The 25,969-nt window shown below is 48.5% G+C and overlaps 1 long non-coding RNA gene across 1 annotated transcript in view; it reads left to right on the forward strand.

The window, feature by feature from the left end:
- LOC142060142 (uncharacterized) overlaps positions 1-25,969 on the forward strand; it is a 50,266-nt gene that overhangs the window by 18,726 nt on the left and 5,571 nt on the right. Inside the window, exon 2 of the long non-coding RNA XR_012661648.1 lies at positions 10,645-10,824. This is a non-coding gene — a long non-coding RNA (uncharacterized LOC142060142). The remainder of the gene's footprint in view (positions 1-10,644; positions 10,825-25,969) is intronic.

Raw genomic sequence — 25,969 nt, forward strand, 5'->3', positions numbered from 1 at the left:
CCACTGATTATAGTTGCTCCGTCTGTGACTATAGACCCCTAAGGATGACCTGTGTCGTCAGATGCTTACCCTCAGATTTGGAAAGCCCACATGGAAAGAGGCTAAAGAGGAAACTGTAGCCACCGTAACCCTGGCGATACTGCCTGGGGCCTACCCTGGAGGCTTTTGGTAGAGGAACAGGACCTGCACCCTGTGGGTTGTTTTGGTTTTTTATAGCATGGATTCCTCACCCTTGGCTCCTTCTTGTCCAGACAGTTTTGCATCTTCATGTCTTGGCAATTGTGCTGGGAAAGCCCTGTGCTGGCCATGTGCCCGGGGGAGCATCACATTGTACTTGGAGGTGAGGGATGCTGTGTAATCCCATCCCAAAGGGCTGCCCTGCTGCTGGCCTCACAGTGAGGCCCCTGCTCCCTCCTGCCCCGCTTGCCACCTTTCGCATCTGGAGAGGATGGCTTTTTATTACAGCAATTTCCCTCTATTGCATAGCCGGCACCGGGGAGAAGTGCTTTTGAAATATAATTTGTGCATTAGCTCCAGAGCTCACTTGCGCTTAAGTGATGCTCTTGCTGGGGAAATGAAGGGGTTTAACAGCCCCGAGGATGGATGCAGAACCATCTGCATGCAGCCAAGTGAGCGCCTGCCCAGCCTGGAGCTGCCTGCGAGTGAACAGTTCCACTTGCAGCAGGGGTGAGCTTGTCCTGGTGCTTGCCTCTTGCCTCCATCCACTCTAACCAGCCCTTCACCCTGGGCCACCAGCCCTTGGAAAGTCTTCATACACTTAACATGAGGCTCTGGGGTCCTTGACATCTCTCTTGGGGATGCCACAATGTTTTGGAAGCTGGTGCTGGTTGCACCACTGATAGATGCAATGTCAGATTTCCTGATTTCAGATATTTTTAGAGCACCCAGGAAGCCTGTTTGCATTTCTGGGCAACGAGCAGGTGTTTTCCATGCAGCTCCACAACCCTTTCTCATCTGCTACCCTCCCTGGTGGCATTGAGGAGGCCAGCTTGTTCAAACAGATTGGCGTGGAACACTATTTGTAAAGGTCCTTGGCTGCAGCAAGGGAGAATGGGAAGTGACATCGGGAACTGGCACAGTATGGAGCCACCTGGCATGGGTTGCTTTGGACAACTGATGTGTTTTTGCAGGGCTTGTCTCTGAAATAAACAGCAGGACTGTGTGCTGACCCCCATGGTCCCTCTGAGCTGAGCAGGTGGGTTAGGTGTGCCGCGAAGCCGGGCTGCCCTTAGACCTCGTGGTGGGGTCAGGATATTGGGATCTTGGCTTGACCATAAGCCTATGTCTACCCTTGTGGCGGTTTCTCTGTGCTTGTGTCATTAGGGTAACCTGCCTTCAAGGAGGCTGGAGGGAGGATTTGGGAATGAGTACTCCCAGAGCATTGCATGACTATGGGCTCTTGGGCTCCTGGGCTGTGCTCTACAGTCCTGTCTCAAGTCAAGTCACCTGTTATGTCAAGGTACTCCCCTAGGTACATGCAACTGGTGCCTGCAAGCAATTCTAAGTCAGGCACCCAACACCCTTCATCTTGCTTAAAGAGCTCTGAAACTTTACTTGCTGGATTTAGTGTGCTTCTGAGAGCACTAATGTCGCCAGGGAGCAGTTGGATTCAGTTCAAAGGACCCTACGGACGTGGTGACCAGATTGTCCGCAATGGAGAAAGGACCTACCTGGAGTGAGATGAGTGGTGTTTGCAGGGTGGTTTTGAGTGAATGATTGTGTCTGGAGTGCCCATGTTGAGGACAACTCCTGCAGGCAGTAAAGTCATGCTGTGAGTGTCTGGATAGGTCTAGACCTTGCCCTTGCCTAGGCTTTTAAACTTAAAGCTAGAGGGGGGAAAAGGGACCGGATTTATGGAGCTGTCGTCACTAAATGACCCTCAACTTCCTAATTTACAAAATGCCTATTTATATACAGATCAGATCTTCACAAAGCTAAATCAAAGCTGGTTTTAATTTTTTTTAGTGTTTATTGACATGATTTAGGGTGTGGCAGCTTGCTATCAAAACCAGTGGCTGTTAGCACAGTGAACCAAATCAATCTTTCCCTGCTGGAAAGTCTCTTCTGCTGCCATTTTCAATGTTGTGCTCTGAGGTTGGTGGTGCTCTCTGTGTGCCGAGGCACCTAAACTTGCACGTTCAGAGCAAGACACCCTGCACTTTTGCATTTCAATAATGGGACAGAGCTCACCTTTCACCCTCTGTTAATGAAATTTCACAAGGTGATATTACAAGTAGCTGATTAAACAGGCGGTATTTGAGCTGAAAAATGAAGACAAGTCCTAGAAGATGGCCGCCACTGTCTGTGCAGGGGAAGATAATTTTCTTTTGCTGAGAGGCCATGAAAATGAACCCTCATGCCATACCCTTGGAACTGCTGTCCCTGCTCCCCCCATGGTGACCCATCTGCAGCCTGGGTCCACCCCAGCATCACCCCTAAGCACTGGAGGGGGAAAGTTCGCAACCAAAGCTGTGACTCATGTCCCTGATCTGGAGACGAGACTCATTTTCCTGGGGATGGCACAGGATTGGGGCAGATGCTCTGCACTGGACAGAATGGGGAGCAGAGCTGCTGGGATGTGGCATTGGTCACCAGGGCATTATGCTGCAGGTGGTACTGGGCCAGGATCTGCAGACACTTTGAGTTTGTCCAAAATTCACCAATTAAACAAAAGCCGCAATTGCAGAACCATCCTTTGCTGCCAGTTGCCCTGTTTCCAGGGGCAATCTGGGGCAAATGGCAATTTTCCAATTTCCAATTGGACCAAAATGCTCAGAGCTGAGAAAACTGTGCACAAAACAACTTCTCTGGGAAGAAAAACAATTATTTTCCCACCCGAAATACATATCTCTGGGTAACGTTAATTGCATATCTCTGAATAATGCTAATTGCACACAACCTCTGTGAAGACATATGTAGATAATAATACCTCGGTCTTCAAATATGCTCTTCAGAAATCTCATGAATATGACTAAAATGCCTCAATTTTGTCTCTTTAAACACTCCCTGCTTTATCATGAGGCTAATGAGCATGGTGGGGGGTGGAGGGGCCAGCTTCCAGCCGATGATGTAGGTCGTGCACCAGTTTTCCTTTCTCTGATAAGCAGCTGTGGGACCTTCCTCCTTCCAAACCTACTCATGCCCAGACCCACGAATGTAGCATCACAGCTGATGGCACCAAGAAGTGGTCTCATGAATTGAAGAAGTGCTGGATCTCACTGTGAACCTTCTTCAGCCCATGGCTATAGATATTTGTCCTGTCCAGATATCAGGCTTGGAGGACTTGGCCATGAGTGCTTGCTTTTAGAGAGATATAGGAAGATGGGTTGATGGATAAGTACCTCTCTTGGGACTGCTTTTTTGGGAGCTATGCAGAGGGGTAGGATCAGGAGTGTGATGGCCATCTGTGTGGCCTCTGATGTTTGTCCCATGTGCATGTCTCCAAATCAAGATATTTGCTTTTCTAGATGGTCTCAAGGACCTTCCAGAAATTAATTTCTCCACCTTGGTACTCCCCACCCTATTTCTCTCCGTGTCCCCAAGCTCTCAGGGATGCTCAGGGAGGTTCTTTACCACCACTGTGGTCTCTTTCTGGCTTCACAAGCCCTGCGTGCCAGCCCTGGGGCAGGGGGATGTACAGCTCATATATGGGAATCTGGCTGTCTCTGAGACTGGTAAATATAGCTTCAGCAAGGGCATGTCTGCATGCGTGTGACAGTCTGTGCAGCCAAGCTCTATTTTTAGGAGTGCTGGCAAAGGACACACGCACGCACGCACGCGTCTAATCACAGCTTCTCCCAGGCAAATGTTCCCTTTCTCTGGGTTTCAAGCCATGCTTATCAATTTCCTCTGCATTGTTTCCTTCAATCCTTCTCTGACATGACAACTCTCTGTGGGGAGGAGGGAGACAATGAGCCGTGAAGGAAAAGAAAGTTGGCAGGGGGAGATACAGGCTTGGGTGGGAGTAGGGTCTGCCTCCCCAGATTGGGGTATGCTCTTCCAGCCAACAGTCCCGTTCTCATGGGAGATCTGGGGATGCTCCTGGGTCCTGGGGGATGCTCCATGGGCTGGGTGTCCCCTGGAACAGCTTGCACTTTGGGAAGATGGGTGGAAAGGTGGGGAGTGTTGAGATGTCCCCAGGATGCCCAGTTTTTATTTGTATGGTGATGGAGGAAGAGCACAATGCAGGGGGGAAGGCGGGAGGCTGAGTGATTAAAAACAAGCATCCTCTGGGCTGTGATTTAGTGCTGTTGGCAGGAAGGGGCTGTAACTTTATTAAGACTTAGAAAATGTCCAACTTTTTCCCCAGTGTGTTTTCCTCTTGGTGTGGCTCTCCATGGAGGGACAACATAGGTGATACGTCCATAGTGTGGTCACGGGAGGTCCTGACATGTATCCAGGCTCGGTCATGCTCTGTGCTGGACAACCCCAAAAATTGCCCAGTGCCTGCGAGAAAGCAGCTTTCCCCAACTGTTCTTCTCACAACTCCCCTTGAAACAAATATTCTGATTTATTTAATTTACTCCAATGGCCAGGGAAGCCATTCCTGGTTGAATTTTACAGGGTGAAGACCTCTGACAGCCCCATGTCTGGGGGTTGATAACACCCGTGCCAGGTCCAAGGCATAAATATTTCCATAAGTGATGCACCTTGGCCAAGAAAAGTATATTTTTCCCCAGCTGATTTGCAGGCAGTGGTGAGACAAGCTTCCCAGGGCCTCTCCCTGACTCATTAAGTGGTCAGAAGCAATTAATTTAACCCCTCACTTTCTCCATTTGGGAAGACAAGGGATTATTAATTGCCCTCGGAGGTGGCAAAGATGGATGAAGCCAGTTAATGCTTGTCCTGATCTTTCAGTGCAGTTTCTGTTTGCTTCAGATAATGAAACTAAACCGGTTTGATGCCCTGAATTCAACAGAAATCCTGGTGTTTTTAGCTAAAATGCTCCTTGTCCAGCATTAAGAGAGCAAGTAAAAATTCACCATGGTCTAAACAGGACTGTGGCATGGAGTCTGATTTTAGGGCAAAACCTGCTTTTCTCAGAACAAGCTAAAACCCAGACTTTTTCAGTTGTGTGGCATAAAGATATAAAGAACGTTCTGAAGCAGAATTACCATTTTTAAAAAAACATTTTGGTGAACAAGACCATTGAAATTGTCCTAGCAGATACATTGGTGCTGTTTGCTTTGACAAGACTTCAATTTTTGATGTTCAAATGAGAAGTTTGAAGCTGTTTTGTCAGGTAGAAAGCCATCCTAATTAAAAAAAATTAAAATGCTTAAATAGGCCTTTTTATTTTTTTCTTAAAATTTAGCAGAAAAAGGCAAACTGCATGTTTGTCAGGCAGCTGGGGTCAGTGAATCTTTTTTTTTTTCCCCTCCGGGAAAAAGGATGGTGGGAGTGGCCAGCCAGGAAAAGCTATTTCTAATTCCAGGCTTGAACCGATAAAAGAGGCATCACAGGAGATATCAGGAAAAAAAATGGCTCTGAGCCGATGTCACCCAAAGGCTCTGTCCCTGCCAGTCCTCTGCTCCTTCAGCTGATGTGCCAAAACCCCAAAGGAATATAATTTCTAAATGGGCTTTTTGCTTTCCTTTACCATTTACCATAAACACAGCTTTTTGTCTCATAGCAAAGATGCACTTTTGCTTTTATAAGCCTGTCTTAAGCACCACTTCTTACATCAATGGCTTTAAATGAAAAAAAGAAAGCTCGTTTGAATACAAATGTGGCATTTACTTCCTTAATGCCTCTCTTGTGCTAAGCTACCTTCAAACCCATCAGAGACACTTTAATATATTGAACAGAACTCCCCTCATTTTGATGCTAATGCAGCATTTCATGCAGATAATGTGCTTGAATCATGCGCTGAAATACATTAAAGGTGAAATCTAGAGCTTCAAGGAACTACTTGTGGCTCAGTGCTTTCCTCCTTACCCATTTACATCTGCAAGCCAGGCCTTGGCAGGTCCAAGGCCAAGCTTGTCCTATATAACACAATTAATGACTTTAATAAATTGAAAAAACCCAAAACACCTGATTTTTAAAATCTCATTTCATTGCAATGGGCTGTTCACTTGTGGGTCTCATTGATGTATGATGCTCTGGAGGACAAAATGGGCTTTGAGTGAAAAAGGGCTTTACCAGCTCATGAAGAAGAGGTCTTGAGGGGCTTTTAAGCATTGTGGTCTGGATTCAACCTCTGGCATCCCTGTGCCAGGACATGTGAAAAGCCAGAAATTAATTTTTAAACATAGGAAGAGCATCTCCATGGTCTTGGTTTGCTGCTTGTAAGCCTCCGCATGTCCTCTTGGCCTCCTTCAGAGGCAGGAATTGCTGATCCCATCTGGATGTTTTATAATGTTCCTGTTCTCCCAGTGCTTGATAGCATCAGCTGGGTGTCCTCCAGTGACGGGAGAGTGGCCGCTGCTTCCATTTACTGTCCGGAGTCCAAAGTAATAATAAAAAAAGCTTTGAATTTGGGTCAATGTGAACTGAATATTTTTTGGAGGAAAAAATATTTTTTAAAGTTTCCATTTTGGGTCAGCAGGTGTCAGAGAACCTGACAAGAAACTTTTCATTAAAAAGAAGTTAATTTATTTGTGGAAATGTCATTTTTGTTTTGAAGAAATCAAAGGCAGGCACATTGAGGTTTGGAAATACTTTCAACTGTGCTTTTCTGGCTGTGTCATTAAAAAAAAAAGTCTGATTTCTGCTGAAACTGCTGTGATCTGGGTCTGCAAATTCCTGTGTTCTCCAGTGGAGTTTCCTCATCCCAGGTAGGACATGCTTGTGTCCAGCTTTTACTGCCTTCAACATGGTCTAATAACCAAATAATCCCCTGCAAAGCCGCTCGCTGGTGCAAAGGGGAGCAGGTGGAGGCTGTTCACTTTGCTCTTGCAAATTAGGTACATTCTTCTTAATTAGTGCCACTCACTAATGAGCAGCCATCCTTCAGTGAAGCCCAAGGAGGTGCAAAGGGGGACTGTTTGCCATATTATGTGCCCTGTGGAGCAGCTTGGCATCTTCCCCTTGCACAGAGGAGAAAGTGTTGATGCAGAGAGCTTCATGCCTGGGGCTTTTTTTTCTGTTTTCAGCCTCAGAAGGGGGGCTAGCCCCTTTCCTGTCCCCCCTGAGGGTGCCATCATATGTTTTAGTCTCAAGCTTTTGCTGTTCTTCAGGTGATGATCCCAGTGCAGACATGGCTGGATGAGCACTCTTGCTGCTCCATCGCTTTGGCCAAGCTAAGGTGAGACCTGATTTGCTACAGGCATGGGCTGGATACGACCACTCTGACGGGATAAAGATGGGATCCCCCTGCTTGTGGGTAACTCCTGGGTCCAAACTCAATAGGCTGGAAGGAGCACAGGTCTGGAGGAGACCCAGGTGGAGGTCCTGGTGATGTGACCACTGTGAATGTGTCTTCTGGGGATCTATAGAAGCAGAGATGGGAAATGAAACTTTTTTCACTACTGATACTCTCTTTGTTTTGTGGAAATATTTTTTTTTTTTAAAGCAGCTCAGCCCTTGCTGCAGCCCTGTCTTGGAGGCTTTCCAGTGGCTCTGAGGTGTGGTCTCTGGTCAAGAAGACAGACTAAGCTGGAGGTAGAGCTGTGTGGCTTTGCCTTCTGTTCTGCCTACAGACAGATTGGTCCAGGTGATGTGGCCCATGCCAGAGCATCCCACAGCCCTTTCCTCACTGGCAAGATGATTTCTGTCCCTCTGCCAGCCCAGAGTTCACCCAGGAAGGGTGCAGGGTCACCAGCCCCAAGACTGGGGACAGAGCTCTTCCTGGGCTGAAATGCTCTTGTCAGACACTCCTGGGCATCAGTCCCGATCTGAACCATCCTCTGCTGAACAAATTAATCTCTCCCACTATTATAACTTCGCTGACATTTCAGTAGCATGTTTCTTCCCAAAGGGTTTCCTGTATCACTTCTCTCACTGCTGAAATGTGGCCACCAGCAAGACTCAGTGCCCGTCCCTCAACCTCCATTGCTGGCAATAAGGGCAGGGGGATGATGCTCAACACGTCCCTTGCCAAGGCAGGAAAACATTCTGAGAATGGCTCCCAGGGCTGGAAAAGGGGATGTTTTGGAAGGAAAAATGTGGGAAAGTGTGGGTGAAAGCATGGGGATAGTCTCTATTACTGGGTCCCCAGGCAGGCCCTTTGGTGATGGGTGAGTGGGGCATGTCAAAAGGTCACCCTAGACCATGCTGTGGTTTTTTCCTACATCAGTCCATCATTAAAGAATTTCAGTTCTGGAAAAGGTGCAGTGCAGCCTCCAGGGTCTCAGCCTGTGCTGGAGCAGGGATGGCAGAGGCAGAGCTGGGCCAGCAAATGGGGTACCCCAAAGGGAGGGGATCACAGGGTCTGGCTGCCCCCTAACCTCAGTGGGAGGGCTGGGGGAGATGGTGGGCAGTTTTCAAAGGAGTTGGTGTTTAGTGTTCCTCCCTGAGCCAGCTCTCCCAGGCTGTTGCATTTTCTGTGTCCTGGATCTGTTCCCTGTCCCTGCTCATGTGTCGTCTTCTTGCATGTGGCACCCTACATCATGGCTGTCACTAATGCAGATGGGCACAAGCCAAATGCATGGAAGGAGCCTGGACTGGACAAAGGAGATGCAACTTCCTTTCCCAGGCTAACCTCAGGTTTAGGAGAAGGGCTGCTCTGTCACCACAGGAGGTGGTGGAGGGAGTGCACAGCATTGAACAAATCCTTTCTGACAGTCAGAAAATGCCATGGCCTTTGCAATGGAGGTGAGCTGACAGGTGGCACCACTCCCTGGGTGGTTGAGCCTCTTCTTCCAGTACTGCTTGGTGGGGACCTTGCCCACTGCAACGTGATGCTCAGAGCTGGAGTTAGCAAAAGCAAGCTTTGACCCCTTGGAGAGGGGCTTGGACCCCTTGGAGACTCCCTAGGGCTCTCTTGGAGGGGGTTTGTACTTTTGCATGCAGGGTGCAAGCTAAACCTGTAGCTTGTTGCCCTGTTTTCAAGCCATACTGCTGTTTTTATCCCCTCTCCCCGGTTGCATAGTGCTGGATGTGGGTCCTGAGCCCTCCACCACCGCCAGCTCAGCTGATGCCAGGTTCAGACCCTGTGTCTCAGTGGACCTGCATCAGCAACTGCTGAGATTCATGTGGTTTTGCACAAAGATGGAGATCTCAGGGCTTTTTTTGAGCACCAGCAAGAGGCTGGGCAGCTGGAGAGGATTACTTGCCATCCACAGGCCCAATTTGGTGCAGCCTTCAAGGGTTCTCGCTATGAACCAGGCAGGATGCCATCAGCTAGTCACTGAGACAGCCACTTCAGGGCTGGGGGACCTTCCTCCAGCAAATTGTGGGGTTCTGGGGGTTCTCAGCCAAACATCCCCCTTCCCGGGGTTGAGCTGAGCCCTTCTGCCCCATTCCCAGAGCCCACCAGGGCTTCGTTGCACCCTCACCAGGACCATCAGCGGAGCTCATTTCCCCAGTTAAGCATTGTTAGTCCTTGAGCAAAGGGAGGAGGGAGGCAGCAAGGAAGGGGTTTTATTGGGAAGTCATTTGTTCCTTAATTGAATTGCTCCTGTTAACAGCAGCGAGGAGAAGAGGAAAAAAAAGCCAAATGGGAGGTAAAGGCATTTAATTCACTTCTGCTAGAGTGGAGCTAATATTAATAAACTTCTGGATGAAAAGATTTGCAAGGGTTTGTAAGAGGGATTAACTCCAAAATGGTGATTAGATTTCCCAGAGTAAACTCCCTGATAAACAAGGGAGACAATGAGATGCAGATGGCATCCTCAGGAGGAGCAAGATCCCACCCAGCTGCTAGACCTGTTGTATGGAGGAGCTGCTCCTTGCTCCAGAGTAGCGGACTTCCTCCACTTTTACCCCAAAACCAAGCAGAGATGATGTCTCGGGACCTTTCTAAGGGGGCCTTGATGTTGCTTACTGCCAGGACTCTGCAAACCTGAGCTTGGATGGAAGTGGCACAATTTAGAGGGACCATATGGACCAAGGAGCAGAATCTGAGAGTTGCTTGGGCGCCTATCCTCATGGTGGTCCTACCACCCAGGTCCCATCCTGGGGACAGATGCTCAGAAGAGCTCAGCTGTGTCTATCCATGCAGCATTTTCTGTATGATATGTGGGCATTGGTGTTTCAGGGGTGTGGGGAGAGCTGGGTCAGCTCTCGCCCTTGTGGGAGGTGAAGGAGGAACTTCTGAGATCTTTCATCTTGCTTTTTTGTTTTCTTTCTAATGAAATGTTTTGTTTCTGCCACACTGGCACATTGCTGATTTAAAAAAATGTCTAGTTTGATTTTTTCCTTTTAAAATCTTTTTTTTTTTTTTTTAAATGGATCTGAATAGAGGGTATAAAAGCCTGAAATAGCACATGCCACACTGGGGTAAAGAAACATGCATCATCCTGAGGCAAAGAAAATATCTCTGCTTGTCCTCAGCCCATGTTTTTGCTCTTCAAGTTTGTGGAAGCTTTCTGCAAAAGTTGCTCTTTCAGATCAACCCAAATATTTTTTCTTTTCCCCCTAAAGTGTTTGGTTTGCTCCCTGAATGAACTATCCGTGCTTTTACTTGCTCCATGTAGAGGTAGACAGGTTCACCTGTACCTTCTCTCTTCCCTCTTGCAGAGCCCAACTGAAAAGCATCAGTACCAGAGGGCTGATTTGGATGGAGCTCTGCAACCCACCATGCTGTGTGTTCAAACCCTGCTCTTCAAGTTCCTACCATCCATCTATCCACCATCTGCAGCAGAGCCACCACAAGCCATAGGAGTACCTATGAGGTTTTTTGAAGATACGTATGCTGAGGTAGGTCTGTGCAGGGTCCCATGCTATGCCTCTGCAAGGACCAAGCAAGGAGAAATCCACCCTGAATCTCAGCCAGGGTTGCCAGGGTTGAAGGAACAGCCCGTTTGCTGCCCTCGGTTGCAATCAAGTTGCTCTGCAGATACTGAGAACAAGCGTGAGACCCTCTCTGGTTCTGGTTGGGCTCTTAGGAACAGGCACATCTGCTCAGGGAGGGAAGAAAGAACCAAAAGCTGGTCCAGAGGTCAGTGTCACCTGTATGTTGATGGTCTTCAAAGAGCTGCTTGCATGGTGCAATGATTAAGCATCCTGTAGCATCTGGAGGCACCCAGCTGCACAAGCACCTCGGAAACAGCAGTCGAGCCATTTTTTCCCCTAAAAGGGTGGAAAATTGATGTTGTTCCCATTTCACAGACAGAAAAAGAGGCCCAGAGCAGATGAGATCATCCAAAACAGAGATGCCCAAATCCACTGCTGTGCTGCCTGGCGCTGGAGATGCCCATCAGAACCAACCCTGCTGCAGTTGAACAGCTACATCCCAGCATCAATGAGCAATCTGAGCTGTTTTGATCTCATTATGCACACTTGTTTTCTTAAAGTGGAATATTTAAGAAGGTGGGGTGGGGGGTGGAAAGCATTTAGAGGGTTGCCATCAGCCTTCAGGCATCAAATTTTATCTGCTTCAAATTATTATGATCAGTTAGGGAATGCTATCTGAGGTCGTGCTGTTTTGGTGCCTTCCCCCCTAATTCCTGCCTCCACCCGCTGGTCCTGACAGCCTGAGCTTAAAACCCACACTGAGTTTATGAAAAAGTAAACAAAAAGCCAAAACCAGCAAAAAAGAGTCCCTGCAGAGAGCTGGGGGTGCTTGTCCAGGGCAGGGGTGAGATGGCAAGTGCAAAGAAGGGGTTTAGTCCTTGCTCTGCCCTGGGGGTTTGAGGACATCGCTTTTTCCCCAGGGTATCAGTGATGCTTTAGGGATGAAGCTGGGGAAACAAGATTTAGAGAGGACAGGATTTACCATTCCTCTGCTGCATCTTGGATTTATTAATCTCTTTAACGCTTTCAGATTACCCAGAACAGAATGGTGGTGCTGTTTTCATAGGGTAGAGCAGAAACCTTCTGGGATGGGAAGGTGTTCTGATCTCCTGTCATTCCCAGCTTTATCCAAGAGGAAAAGTCGTCTTTCTCCTTCATAGCCTGTCCTCTCTCTCATCCCCTCCTTTCTCCTTGCTCTGCTGCCTTCAGTGCTCAGGAAGCCTGGAAAAGGAGAGTCCTGGCAGTCAGGGTGGTTTATAGCTGATGAGGTCCTTTGGGGAACCATGGCTGGAGGCTCACGACAGGGATGCAGGGATAGTATGGTTGCCTTTTCGGGATGCTCTTGCATCACTGGAGATTGGCATCTGCTGGCTCTGGAGGTGCAGTGGCTCACAGGGACAGGCAGCTGGTGACTCATGGGCAGGTGCTGCAGGATCCTCCATAGGAAATGGCCTCAATTTCCTGCAGCGAGGATGGGAGGGAAGGTAGTGCCCCCCAATCACCCCACATTGCAGCCGTGGCCCCCCCTCATGTGCTCACTGGTACCCCCCTTACCCATCCCCAGAGATCCCAAATGGGCAGCACTGCATCCTGATCCATGCGGTTTGCAGGATGTCCTCAGCAGCTCCTGCTAGCCCTTGTGCCCACAGTATCCTCATCTGCCACCCACTTTTGTCCCCAACATGTACAGCTTTGAGGACCAGGGGGGTCTGGTCCCCTCGGGATTCTCCCAGGCTTGCTGCCCTCTCCCAGTATCCCAGATCTCCTGGCTCAGCAATCTCTGGTTCATGGGGCCAAAGAAGAACCTTTTCCAAGGTTCCTTTCTCCCCGGAGATGTATTTAAATCCTCTCCATGTGCTAAAATGATGCTGCCGAATGACAGGACCGTGCCCTGGGATAAAGACAAGGGTATTGCATGTGTTTCTCCATCCCAGAGCAGACAGGATGGGGGGGTTATAGCTGCCTCAAACCTACAGCAATGTTGGAGCCTGCTCTTGCCAAGCAACCTTGAGACTGGTTTTTTTATTAGATCACAACTTCAGTTGATAAAGATAACTTGACTTAATGCACTTCGACTTCTGTGAGGCATTTGACTTAATCATGCATCCCGGCCTGATAAAAATCCAGCACCCTACCAGCCCTGCGCAGCCCGCATTAAATGGATTAAAAGCTGGTTAATGGAGAGATTGTCGGCGTTGCTCTCTGCTCTTTGCTATATTTGTCACTGAGCTGAAAAATGATATAAAATAAGTGGAGGACATATTTGCAGATGCTGAAATGTGGTGGAGCAGAAAGGAGAAGCAAATAACCCATTAAATAGGGATGGCCCCAGCGGTGCAGAGGGCTGGGGCTCTGCTGAAATCCATCTGCTGTTGTAACACCACGGCAGACCTGGAGGTGTTAAGGACAGACAGGAGCAGATGTGATATGGTTGGTTTCTCCAACCCAAGATCATGTAATACCTTTGCTTTTGATTTTTTGGGGGTGTGGATCCAGGGCTGCCCCTGGGGCTGAGTCTTTCCATGTCCCTGCACAGTGGTGGATGCCAAAGCTGAGAGCTCGTTCTGATCCTCCACTTCTCTTGTTTCCTGACCCTGCCACCCTGAATTGTTGGAAAAACACCTCTTAATTGTCAGATGCTCACTTCTCTTCTAATTAACCACCTTGCAGGCATTTAGTAAATGATGCTCTTTGTTCATAATTACCAGGAAAAGGTGATTCCTACCTCCCAGAAGCAAATTCATTTTCACCTACTGGGAAACATATTTTCTTTTCTTTTTTTAAATTTGGTGGGCTGAGAGAGCCCAGGTGTTTTATGGAGAGTCAGGCTCAGCTCTGGAGAGTGGTCTGATCCTGCAAAGTTCTGTTTAGGGATTTGGGGGCTTCATTTTTTTTTTTTCCTCCAGTCCCTTCAAAGAACCTTGAAGTCATCCCAAGGGCTCCACTGGCTCCAGCTCTCAGGTTGCCTGCAGACCCTTGCTGCAGGTTTCCCCTGGTTTAATTGTTTGTTATGCCCATTTAATTTTATTTAGGTCCTCCCTTGGGTTTTAGGATTCATTTTTGGGTGTGTAGGGGGAGGCATCATTCTCCTGGTGTGGTCCTTGCTTAGCTGATCTCCTGTGTCAACAACTCCCAGCATTGCTTGCAACCATGCAACAGAAGGGGAAACTGAGGCACGAGGCCAGGAGCACCGGGCTGGGTGGCACCTGGTCTGTGCTTGCTTGGGGGAGCAAGCAACAGCCCAGCCCTGATGCCAGGACGTGTTTGGATCTGGCACTGGGGCTCTGCTCCCCCAAAGGGGAACAAATCCCCCAGGGTCTAGCAAGACAGCCAAGCCAGCACTGAGAATTACATTGACCTGATGTAACTCATTTAATTTGTGGTCCCTCACAGCAGCTTTCTCCAGCACAGAGCCACCAGCCCCATTTCCAACTCTGCCATTGCATCACCAATCGATATTCCCCATCAAAAACTTGGCGGCAAAGTCAAGAAGTTATTTCCCCTCTGCAAAATTGCCCATGGAAGAGCCAAGTTCAGCCTTTCTATAAATAGTCCTGGCTGCAGTCACGGTGTTGTCACCGGCTCATGTGCCACACAGTCCCTGCCCCTGAGCCTGGCTTTGCTAATTCAGCATGTCAGCTTGCACACCAGAGCAAATGATGTTAATCCTTCATTTCTGAAAGCCTAGGCCAGCCTGGCTTTAGTTTCCCATCCAAGGCATTTGCACAGCTCATCTGCGTTGCAGCTGATGGCCATCACCTCCTTGTCAGGCCTGGTGAGCAAGGTAATTCCAGCGATCCAGAAGGAAAATCTCCCTTTCCCTTGCAGTCTTCCTGCACAGTGTTTGCATGAAATATTGAATTTTAGAGTTCTTTTCCACTTGGGGAAAGCAAAATGTTGGAGCAGCTCCTCGCAGCAGCTTCCTCCACGGGGAGCAGCATCCCTGGTGCTAAAAAGGTAAAAAAGGTACATTTAAACACAACCAGCCATAGATGCCTTGCAGCTGCCAACCCTGCAGTCCCCAGGCTCTGTCGCATGATGTTGTCCAGCCCAAACCCTTTCCTGTGGGGCTTTCAGAGCCCGCCCCATCCTCCTCTACCACCCACCAGATCCGTACCATGGGGTAACCACTTTCTAGGAGGAAAGTTTGATGGGAGAGCGTGTAACTCCACCAGTGCTCTCCCAGCTGATCTTTGAAAGTGCTTTGAAGTTGGGGAAATCATGGAGGGTTTTCTTTCTTTCTTATTTTTTTCCTTGGGTACTAAATTTTAATAGTTCAGTTTTTAATGAAGGAGCAACGTGGTGTTCATCAAATGCTGCCGGCCAGTGGCACTTGGGAGCAATGTCTGTGCAAAGGAGAAGGGAGATTGAAAAGCCAAAAAAGAAAAAAGGGGGAAAGAAATTCCCTCAGATGTAGATTGAAATGTCTCAGGGAAACCCCTGGTGAAACCGTCCCCTTCCCATGCAAGGTGTCCTATTGTGTGGGGACATACCTGCTTTGCCAGGCCAAGGACACACAGCAAGGTGGTAGCAGGGTCTCTATCAGCACTAGGAGGGTTGCAAAAAACCTATAAAATATTTAATATCTATATTTTTTTCATATTTATATTTTGATTTAGAAAGAGAAATGTTGCTTGTCAGATATTTACTGGTTACTCAGATATAACTCACAGCTTTTTCCCAGCAAAAACACCCAAATATAGCCAAGGATCCATTTAAATTACAGGCAGGACAAAACATAGGAGGCTGCTCCAATTTAATAATAACCATAAAATGGATATTACTCTCTGGGCTTTGTCATGCAGTAGCTTGTATTATTAAATTCTTCACACCCTGGGCTGGTTTTATTCTGTAAATTTGGTGCTGAGGTTGACAGGCGTCTTGGAGACGAACATCTGACCATGAGCCAGCAATGTGCCCTTGTGGCCAAGAAGGCCAACGGTATCCTGGGATGTATTAAAAGAAGTGTGGCCAGAAGGTTGAGGGAGGTTATCCTCCCCCTCTACTCTGCCCTAGTGAGACCACATTTGGAATACTGTGTCCAGTTTTGGGCCTCCCAGTTTAAGAAGGACAGGGAACTGCTTGAGCAAGTCCAGCGGAGAGCTACGAAGATGATCAGGGGGCTGGAGAGCATCTCCCACATGAGGAAAGCCTGAGAGACCTGGGTTTGTTCAGCCTGGAGAAGAGAAGACTGAGGGGGGATCTCATCAATACCTATAAATATCTAAAGGGTGGGTGTCAGGACGATGGGACTAGGCTCTTTTCAATAGTGCCCAACGACAGGACAAGGGCCAATGGGCACAAGTTGGAACACAGGAAGTTCCACCTCAATATGAGAAAAAACTTCTTTCCTGTGAGGGTGACAGAGCAGTGGCACAGGCTGCCCAGGGAGGTTGTGGAGTCTCCTTCCCTGGAGACATTCAAAACCTGCCTGGATGCGTTCCCGTGCCCCTTGCTCTAGGTGTGCCTGCTCAAGCAGAGGGGTTGGACAAGATGATCTCCAGAGGTCCCTTCCAACCCCTATCATTCTGTGATTCTGTGATCTTCCCAGGATTCACCCCAGGTCAAGGGCTTGGCGGGTTTCCCTGGACTCAAACAATGTGTTTTTGGCAGCCAGCACTCAAAAATGAGAATAATATTAGAATAATATTAACCCTGGATATATGTGCTGGTCCCTCCCCAGTGAGGTGATGGGAGCAGGGCTGCTTGGTGGCTTTTTTTGGGGAGTTCTGGAAGAAGCAGGGTGTTCTGCATACATCTGTCTGTCCTGTCCTCCCTTCCACAAAGTTATTCCACTGCCCAGTTTTAATCAAATTTAGGAGAGAGGTTGGTATCTCAGGGGTAAACAGCTCTTGGGTGTTGCTTATTTGCAGCAGGATGGCTGCAAAGGAGGAAACTGTGGGGGGGTGGGAGGTGCCTAAAATGATGTGCCTGAGCCTTTTCCACTGGCCACATCAATTCAGGGCTGGGAAACAGAAATTACAGACTCCTGATGGTGTTTACAAAACTGGTGGTCACACCTTTTTGATTCAGGGACAGAAAAAGTCACTTTAGTAGAGAAAAGATTTATTGTGCTTGTCCATCATCTGGTCCAGTCCCTGGCTCATGCAAGGGCTTTTAACAATACCTCAGCTTTGCCTCTCTGGATGCAGACCCAGGCTTGTCCCACTGCCACCACACCTGTGTCGGTGCATTTAATGTCCTGAAATTGAGCTTTCTAATTAGAGTTTTCTAATTGCTGCTATGGCAGCTGGGATGGGCTTGGGGCAGGACCCCAACTGCCAGCACCTGTGGGGTGCTGTTGTGGCTTGATTAGAGGGCTGGGAGCAGCTGTGTTGCTACAGGGACCCCAGGAGTGTGTGTCCTTGCAGGGACCATCCCCTCCACCATGTTCCATCACCAGTCCCCTAAAATTGGGGCACCATGTGGTGAGTGGGGTGTAAATGAGGGTGGGGTGCTAGCTGTCATGGGGCATGCTGGGTTGGGGGGGCTGTGGGGTTGTAGGCTGCTGGGCAGTGCCAGTGGTAGCCCTACCCTGGAAAGGGATATCCCCCTTGGTGGCTTCTCCTGGTGGTGCTCTGTGCTACTGTCCCCATGGAGGGGAAAACTCTGATGGAAGGGGACAATCTGCCCTCCCCTCCATCCCCCCCCCCCCCTCAGGTGTGGGTTAACCACATAATCTGTTTTTCTTACTTTTCTGGGGAGTGGGGGGGCATCTGAAGCCCTTAGAGAGCCCTTTGGTGCTGCTAACATCCCCCTGCGGAGTGGGCTGGGGCTGAGCATCTCCAAAATGTGGCTTCTGCCAGGTGTGAAGACTGCTCAGCACTTCTGGGGCACAGCTCTCTTTTCTGGGGTGTGGCAGCTGGACCCCAGATTTGGATCTGTGGGATTGCAATGCCTGCTGGGCTGAGAGGGTCAGGATGGGTCCCTGGGTGGTGATACCCTGTGTTAGCCCAACACTGGGGATGTTCATGATCGTGCTCAGTGCCGTGTTGCCATGGCAGAAGGGATTTGGGGTGGGTTACAGGGCAGGACCTGCTTGCAGTCAGCACTGGGGTGAGGGCCCAGGCTGGCCTGGACTGAGCAAGTGCCAGGACAGAGCCTGGCAGCTTAGCCATTAGCATCCTGCTGCAATGAACTGGAATACCAGTGGTCACCCTGTTTTGAGGCAGAAACTCCTCTTTGCTGACCAGGCTTCAGAGGATTTAACTAATTGCCTGTAGACCTTCCATTGAAATAGGGGTCCCCAAAACCATGACCTGAGGTAGATGTTGGAGCTTCACACCCCCCGCAGCTGTGTTTCAGCCCTGCCAGGGGATGTGATATCACATGGGGATGGGAAGGAGGGACAAAACTGCCTGCATTGTTCCCCTGCCCGCATCTTAGGAAGACTTAAAAGAAAAGCAGAGGGTGAGAATGGAGCTGACACAGGGCAAGGAGGGAATTATCAGGCCAGTGGTAGAGAGTTTAAAATAAAAAAACCCAGGCCTTGAGGAGATAAGATCAAAGATCACACTGATAATGCCTTTGAGGTAGGAGCAGCCATGAAGAGAGGGAAAGAGCCCATGAATTAAAAAAGTTTATAGTCCAGCTTCCTAATTACTCTCTCCTAATAACATAATCTGTTTGCAATACTGGGTAAATGCCTGTAAGAGCTCAGGCAGGTGGACAGGCATCCCAGACACTGTCCCCCTCTGCATTATCACCTGGAAAACCTGAAATGATTTTGCAGCATGAGATGATTGTAGCTTTAATTAGTCTTGCTTTTCCACGATATTTTAATCTTCTGTCTGGATTTGCGTACATCTCTCTAAGTAAGTGGCTTAAGGATGGGGAGGTGGGAAAAACACATTGGTGTGGTTCAGAAGGAGGAGTGGGACCTCAAACTTCTTCTTTGAGTTTGTCCTGGTCTTTGCTGAGCCATCTCTTGGATGCTCCGCTTTCGAGGAGGGAAGAAATCAAACCAGCTAGTTCATCTTTACCTGAGAAGATGCTGGCTGTCTCCTCAGGAAAGCAAGGCTTGTTTTTCTTCCCATCAGGTTTAAGTGTCTTTAATTGACTTTAATTAAATATATTTTACATCTCACCTGAGCTGGCTTTGCAGAGGAACCCCTGATAAATTTTGGGGATGTGGGAGTCTGGCTCTGTCCTTGCCATCCGTGTGTATCATCCAGGAGATCAAACCATGCAGGGACCTGGAGTAGGGCCTGTCCTGGAGGCTCTGGCCACAGAGATCTGCTTGCTTTGGATTAAAAACAGGAGGGAGAATGGATTAAACCTTTCAGAGCCAATTTAGAGGGTTCAAAGGGAAATGCAGAAGATTTTTAGGGCATGGAGGGGTTGCTTGGTGCTGCAAGTCTGTGATGACCCATACCAGGACATGCTGCAACTCCTGCACTGGCTTGGAGGGGAGATTCAGGCAACCCAAGCATGTACCCAAACTGGTGTTGTTTTGGCCAGGTAAAAAAAAAAAAAAAAAAAAAAAATCCCTTAGGTTTAAGAGCTGAGGCAGAAGTAGGACAGAGTTACCATGTGCCTTTTGGTGCTTTCTGAGAGAAAACAGGTTTCCAAAGTGTTTGGGAAATGTCCAACCAAGAAAAGCATCCTCTTCAGGAGCATGTCACCACATCTTTGATCCCCTCGTTGAGCAGAAGAGCTGATTGTCTGTATGGGGGGGGTGCTGGGGAGGCTTTGTTGAATGTGAGAAACCTGTATGCTTGCAAGTGGCTTCAGAGTTTTATTCATGGACCAGCCAAAATCTTGTCAGCATCATCAGGGGCTTGAGAATTGGAATATTTTCATTGTTTTATAATTTTTTAAAATAACTTTTTTTATTTAGCTACTCTGGTCTTCTTCTAGTATCCAATTTAACCACCATCCCTTGCTGTCACGGTGCCTCAATTTCCCTTTTAGTGCCAGGTTTGCTCCCTCACCCCTGCCTCTTAAAGGTACTGGCTGCAATGCCAGTTCAGCTGTAGGATACAGGCACCCCATAAACACCTCACGAAAAACCATTAAATTTCACCACCCCATGGTCAGATATGCCTGGAACATATTTCTCAGCCTTTTTCTTTCCCTCCCTCCTTGACTGCACCTAGCTGGGCTGGGAGCAGGGCTCTGCCCTGTGTTGCTGATATTTAGGGTGACATTTCCCACAGAGGGGAAAATCCTGCACTGTGCCACATGTTTGCATCCAAAGGGAATGAGATGCATCAAACAAACCCAGCCCCAGCATCCCCCCCCGTTTTACAGGTAATTTCTTCTGTGGATTTTATACCTCACAAGGCACCTGGAAAATAGCTATGTGGGCTTTCCATATGGGTTGCTATTATTTTCCAGGGTACAGAAAACAGACTGTTGGAAGAACTCCCTGTTCCGTAGCTTGTGCTGTTTTATTTTTTAAATTTTTTAAAGCAGAGCAGCAGTCAGTGCTGTTTCCTCTCTGCTGAATGTTGTTTAGAGATTGCTCCTAGTGCAACTTGAAGCAGGAAAAGGCTTAGAGCTTTTAATTAAATGCAACAATCTGCTCTTTCCTCTAAATGCTAATCCCTACAGGATGGGAAGAAAAAGAATGTAATAATAAAAAATAATCCATTTTTAATCCATTAGGGGGGACTGAGATTAAACTGTGGGGTCCTTCCTCTTTGCAAACCAAGTTGCATTGCTCCTTGGGGATCTCAGTGGCAGGTGGGGCTGGTTTTGGGAGGCCCATGGATCTGCTGGGATGGCACATTGATGATATATTTATTATTATATAGGCACCCTTTTCTTGAGTGTGACCCTCTGCTTGAGCCTCCAGCAGCTGTGCTGGACCTGATCCCGCCTAGCCTCCCAGCCTCCGCCAGAGGCTATTTGCATCTTCTAGGAGAGGGAACCGCAGATGTTTCCCTGGCCTGCCGGCTGTTCGGCAGCATCCATGCATGGCTAAAGAGGTCAGCTTGCTTTTAAGCATATCACCGAGCATCTCTGTCTCCCCTGGGATGTGGGGTACTGAGAGGAGCCCATGGGGATGGGAGGAAGGTTTTGCCATGGCAGCTGAAGATGCTGGAGGACACAGGAGGTCCCCGGGGGGATGTGGTGTCAGGAATTCAGGGGCAAAGGGATGTTCCAACTTGATCAGGGAGTTTTTATTTGTGGTGTAAACAGGCTGGCTCCAAGGGAGGGAGAAGATGGGTCTCCTATATTTGGCACTGGGGAGTGTCTCTAGCTCTGCCTGTCGTCCCTTCATCTGCGATGTCTGGCTTGTTCGGGTGGTGAGCCCCCAGCTTGGTGCTTTCCTTGGGAAGTGAAAGCTTTGGGAAGTCACTTTTTTTTTTTTTTTCCTCCCTGTACTCATGATGGGGGAAACACTCCAGCCCCTTCTTGGACATTGCAATTCCTTCACTGTACCTGCCTGCTGCCTTTCTTGAAGGGGGATGAGTGTCCCCCATGTAGCTTTATGTCCCTTGGGAGATGTTGGGCAAAGGCATTGTGACTGTCTAGTCCCATAACTGTCACAGTTCATGGGAATAAAGGAAGGAGGAGAAAGGCAATGAAGGGAAAAAATTCCCTATAACCTATAATAAAAGGAAGATGCTAATAAAGATATTGTTCATTTGTTGGGCTGTGGGGTTGCATTTATATTTTCTCTGTCTGGCAGCTCTCCGCCTCTGAATTCCTGGTCCTGGGTAAAATGTGAAATGTGCTGTAAGAGAAGGGCCAGCAGCTGGGGCCTTCCCCCCAGCCTCCTCCCTGAGGTAGAAGGGGTCTGGGGGCTTAGCTGTGGCAGGGGTTTTGGCTTTGAGGGGGTTTATAACCCCTTATACCCCTTGGGCTCATTTTACTGTGGTCAGAAATATGTTTGGCTTCTGTTTTCATGGGTTTGATCCTGAGTCTTTAGAGTGACCTTGGGTCATGTTTTAGAGCTTTTCCTGGCAAACCAGAGCTGGGGATGTATGAAATAAGGTGAGACCATTAATGTGTTCATGAGAAAAAGGTGAGATGCAGATTTATATTAAATCTCCAGCCCTCTTCAAATTAATTTTCTTTTAAAACACTCCAGTGGGATTGCAGAGGGAAGGATGAAGAGGTGTGAGGAAGGGGAGCCCTGGGCTGGGCATGCCTCCCACCCCAGCCTCCTTCCGTCTTGTCCATCCCACCCCAGCCTGCATCCCCAGGCACCAGATCCAGAAAGCTAGGCTTGTTGAGGTCCAGCTGCCTTGGGGTGGGATTTTGGGGTCCCCTCAGCCTTTCTGCACATGATGACTAGTAGCAAAGCAGCTTTGCAGGGGAGCTGATCCCCTCCTTGCTCAGTGTCCTGTGCAAAGTGCCTGTGCCAAAACGTGGCTGAGAGCTGAGCCTGGGGAGCAAGTGACGATGAATTTTGGGGGAGATGGAGCAAGGTGCTTGCTGTGAGCTATATTTGAGTCCCAGAGTAGAGAGAGCTGGGGTGGAAAGGGGTGGCTGTAGGTTTTGAGGGGAGATTGGCAGCTCTCATCCCAGAACCTTAGCTCCCCATCCCTCCCATAGCACATTGAAATTCAAATCGCACCTCTCTGATGCTGGCTGTCTTTATTGCTTCTTCAAATGACTAATAGTTAATTTTTTTAATAAGGCAGCATCATGGGGAGGTGCAGAAGATTTCCCGTCCATCCCCTCGTGCCCCCCCACTTATGATTATTATTACAAAAAAGAGGGGGTAGGGAAAGAGAAACACAAGCAGCAGGAATAGTAAATCTCTTCCTCCTTTCCACACACCAGCTGCTGTGATGCTCTACTGCAGCGGCCAAGACACTTCATCCTTCTCCGGGGGTTTACTTGGAGCTGTGTGATCACTTGGGTAAATTGGGTGATTCCTAGTATGTTTGCTTTTTATTTTTTCCCTTGAACTTGCTCTAAAGAACTGGGGAAGGGAGGGGCTGATGCAGGGTACCTACACCTTTCCCAGCCCTCTAAGTAAATTTAAAAGCTCTCATGTTAATTTAAGACCAGGCTGAAGTCCCATTCATCTCCCAGCAGGGTGGTCCAGGTCCCTCCCTGCTGCAGGGGTCTCATGGAGTTGGTTATGGAGCTGCCCTTGCTGTTTGCTCTTAAAACTCTGCTTTTTCCATCCCTGGTGAGACTCCTCAAGGCTGGTGCGACAACTGAGTTTTTAGGGTTGCTTCTCAGCTGATCCTCATCTGTCTCCAGGACGTACTGGGTGGGATGAGAATTAATTTAATGTATTTGAAAGGCTCAGTGGTAACCTGGGGATGGGGGGAGCCTTGGCTCGGGCACATGTCTTGACGCTGTCCCAGGAGATGAGCAACAAGCAGAATCAGGTCCCTGGATTTGAGCCCTGGGGGCTGTGGATCAGGCGTTGGGGAACGGGAGTTGCTGAAATAGTATCAGCTCCAGGCAGGACTTATCCTTTGGGCTCTGTGGGGAAGTATTTACCAAAAATGTTGCCTTTGAGGCTGCTCATTCCTGTGCATTACACCTGGCTACATGCTTGGGTTGGGTGGCACAAGCCACCTCCCGGTGACAAGCCCTGGATGTCTTTCTGTCCCAACCTCTTAGGCAAATTATCGCATCCCTGTTCTCTCAACCCAGCCATGGGGGATGCTGTGAGCTCCCCAGCAGTACTGGTGGAGATCAAACATCCCCTGCAAGGCTTTGGCTTCTCCCTTTGCCAGCCTTGGCCCCACGGTCAGTCTGAGCCATGCAGGGATGGATTTCAGGCACAGCATGGAAGAAGAAACCTCTCTCCCCCTTTTATTTATCTCAGTGCATCTCTCGCTATTAACTACCTCCAGCCTGATGCCAGCTGGACCGGTTACGATGGCAATAAAAGCCAAAGAGTGATATAAAATTGCACCTGTCATAATTGGGCTTGATTTAACTGCGGATGGAGGCAGCCAATGGTGATGCTCATTTGATATGTTGTGCAAGGGTACCTTGGCCAAAGGGTACCACCTCACCCATGTTCCCCCGATGTGTTGGGCTCTTGAGCATCTGCTTTGCAGGGGAATAAAATCACTTTGATTCTTCTTGAAAGCAGGATGCTGCATGAGCTCGTGTTTTAAAGTAATGGGAGAAAAGGATGGCTGCTGTTTTAATTCAGTGTTGTCAGGCTTTTATTTTTCCCTTTCTTTTTTTTTTTCCTGAAATTCATAGGAGACTGGATGGTGCTGACAGATAAGGAGAACTTTTTAACTCCTGCTGCTCTAGAAACTCACTGCTGTATTTTCCTAGAAAGGCAGCTGTTCCAACCAGTTAAAGGTCCTTTGACCCCTGGTTTTTATGGGCTTTAGCTCATCCTGCTGGAGGCAGGACAGGAGCAAATGACCATTGTACAGGAACAGGGATATTTACACCCAGAAAGCAGCTGGCTTGTGCATGGTCCCTGCACTGTACTGGACCAGGGGGTTGATGTATTTCCCTTGTTTCCCCTTTCCCCTGTTCACAAGAAGCATAGGAATCTCTCGGTGCAGATTTTGGTGTATTTTTGTGTATCGCAGGAGGACAGGGGGTGCAGAATCCTCTGAAAGTAATGAGGCTTCTTGGTGTTTTTTAATATATTGGGTATATTCTGTGGCTCTGTGGTTGCTTTTCTCTCCACTAATCCTTCCGTTATCCTTTATCAATGAACAAATAAGACTTGCACTTGCAGGGCACGCAAAGGATGAGCTCGCAGCTCCGGAGCTTTTGGGTTCTTTGGGATTTTGGTCCACATCTAGTTTGGTCCATAACTAAGCAGGGGAAAAGGAGCTGCCAGCACCCCTGGCTTCACACATGTGGCAGCACTGTTTGAAGCAGCACCCTATTTTCAGATTCATAAAGATGATGATTCAGCTCAGCCTTCATTTAAAGAGCAGATGCTGTGTGCAGGCACCCGGTTTTGTACCCAGGTCCTGATGCTGGCCATAGGATATCCAGATCTTGTGTTATTTAATTTTCTTTCTCAATCTAATATATGTTAATGGAAAGGGGGTTACTTGGGGTGCCAACGCTAGTGGAAGAGCTTGCTGCCAGCCATGGAGCACAAAATGGAGATGGTAACATCTCCCTGGAAATCCCACGAGCCCCACAACTGGGTGTTCAAGGAAAACACCAAGTACTGGGCTCGGGTACCACGATACATCCCTCATCCATCACTGCAGAGTCCTGGGGCTCTGGTCAAGCTACCCAAACTACTGGGGCATCTGAAGGCCCACTGTTGTCCACTGTTGAAAGCAAGCTTTGGCTTTCTCCTTCAGGAGCCCCATTTTATTATCCCATCGGATATGTCCATGTGATGTCCTGGCTTGGTTTCTTTTTTTGTGTCTGTCCTTGCTGCTGGGGTTTGAGAGCATCATGAGCCGTGCTCAGTACAGCCTCTTCATCCCCTTTGGAGATGGTTATTGGAATGATGCATTTAATCATGAGTAATGAAAGCAAATGGTGTAATGTCAGTGGTATCTCTTCTCTCGCCCCTCCAGCAATTTCATATCCTGTTGAAATAAAGTAAAGGATTAAAGGCGAGATGTGAAGCGGTGATGTGAAGATGTGGTACTGGGGTGGGTGGCCCACTTTCTGCCTCCTCCTGCCATTGGAAAATCTCATTTTGCTGGCTGGCCTCACTCGCTACTCCCGGTTGAATGAAAGAATACCTTCTGTGTGCAGCAGAGCTGAAGTAAAAAGGCTTTTTTACAGCTTTGGTCCTACAACGTGGGCTTGCCCAATGCCTGGCTTTGGCATTGGTGTTGATGCCTACTGACTGGGCATGGTCTGTCCAGAGGAGGCTGTTAATCCCCATCTTAATTTGGGTTTTTGAGGACAGGTTGAGCCTGTGGAGATGGGTTCATGCATCATTGATGGGAAGGTAATGGGAGAACAGATGTAAGCAGCTGGTTATCTCTGTAACCTATTAATATGTGCCCTAGGGCTAAATAGCTCCAGGGCTGCATGGGAAGTGTCTCCTCACTCCTTTCTGACCTGGAAACGAGGAGTGGAAGGTAAAATCCCGTTTAAAAGAGGGAGGGAAAATGCTCAGGTCCTAATGCTGCCTGTGCTTGCTCCCAGCCTGGGTGAGCATCACTTAAACAGAAGCAGCTGATTAGAAACCCACCGAGCCCTGAGCCTGCTGGCAGATGGGCTGGGTGACTGTATT

The sequence above is a fragment of the Phalacrocorax aristotelis genome, chromosome 7 (assembly GCF_949628215.1).
Source record: "Phalacrocorax aristotelis chromosome 7, bGulAri2.1, whole genome shotgun sequence".
Taxonomy (NCBI): domain Eukaryota; kingdom Metazoa; phylum Chordata; class Aves; order Suliformes; family Phalacrocoracidae; genus Phalacrocorax; species Phalacrocorax aristotelis.